The following is a 1581-nucleotide window of genomic DNA, read 5'->3' on the forward strand; positions in this document are numbered from 1 at the left end:
TCAAACTCATTCTTCACTATTAAAGTCTTCAGTACTGATATCTTTGTCTGTCAAGAAGTTAGTACTACAGCACTGCAGAGAAGCATGCTGTAGAAGAGTATAAGAGATGCTTAAAGTATTAACTTATTAATTTATAAAGTATCTCAGTTATCTGCTTCAATTGAAGTGAGATTCTTTTCAATCAGTGATTAATCTCTATAATACTTTCAATAGCAGTACTGACTGATCTCTTCTTGAGATCAGTCATTCTGAGATGTTTTTTCATCTCAGAGATTCACACTTTCATCTTCTTTTACAGATAAGCAAGAGAGATCTTCTCAGTCTTAATAGAATCTGTTAACACTTGAAGCTCTGAGACTCTCACTCTGTACTACTGAAGCATCTGAGCTTCTTATCAGAACTGATATAATATCTTTTTATAGAGTAGATAATACTTACAGAGAGACAGAAGTCATTGTTACAGATACAATGAAAATAATAGAAGTGAGAGAAGAAGTAGATATATAAAATCTCTTCTTTCTTCAGCTGCTTAGTACAGTATAGATAAGTAGTAGTATCAGTCAGAAACTGTACTGAAGTCTTCTCACAGAGAGAAGATAAAGAAACTGTGAGACTCTGCAAACTCAACTCAGCAGTATTCTGAGCAGGGCTCAGATATGCTGTGAGAGGAAAACTACAGATTAAGCTTCTTAAAGCTGCTATTCTCAGAATCAAGCTCTCTCTGAGATTCTCTTCAAATGATCACACAGGGTCATACATCACTGTGTTGACTGAGAGGAGGGACAGTGTCACAACAGTAATGAGAGAGGTAGAGAAAGAACTGAACACAGACAAACTGATTAGTAGAAGAAATAACATCTCACTGCAAGGTACAGTAACTATCATCACAGCTGCAAGAGAAGCAGGAGAAGAAGGAGAAGATATGACAATGAAAGCAGTGCTCTCACAGTTCATTGACACTGTTATCTCTGTCTTCAACTGAGCTTTCTTGACAGTCACAGAGGCTGCAGCCACATCACAAAGATATTTATTATTCACTAAAAAACATCAGAATAAGTCTCTTATTGTCTCTCAAGAATAATACTCTCATGCACTCACTATTGCAGATGAAGAGAGAGAGAGAAAAATATTTTATAAGAGAGAAGAATCTTTTTGAAAAATCCTGTTACTACTGTTAACTTTATCTCTAAAATACATCACTTTTACAGAGAATTTCATATATAGAATGAAATATAATGAGTGATCTATAAGTCACTTATTAACTATATTTTTCACATTCTAAATCAATATATAAGAAACTCACTTATCACATGTTTGATTTGAATAAAGATGAAAAAAGAAAGATCTACACAGTCAGCTGAAAAACTCATCTATTTCTTTATATTATGTACAGCACATATGCTATTAATCAGTTAATAACTGTTACTATACAACAAAGATAATTTCTAATCTGATAATCTTGAGAGCATCAGAACTATACTCTTAAAGAGAAGAATATTATCATATCTCTGACTGTGTCAAGACTCTGCTGCAGTTTCACACAGCTTATCACTTTCTATATGAATGATTTCATTCATTTCA

This window comes from Blastomyces gilchristii (genome assembly GCF_000003855.2).
Source record: "Blastomyces gilchristii SLH14081 genomic scaffold supercont1.47, whole genome shotgun sequence".
Classification (NCBI taxonomy): domain Eukaryota; kingdom Fungi; phylum Ascomycota; class Eurotiomycetes; order Onygenales; family Ajellomycetaceae; genus Blastomyces; species Blastomyces gilchristii.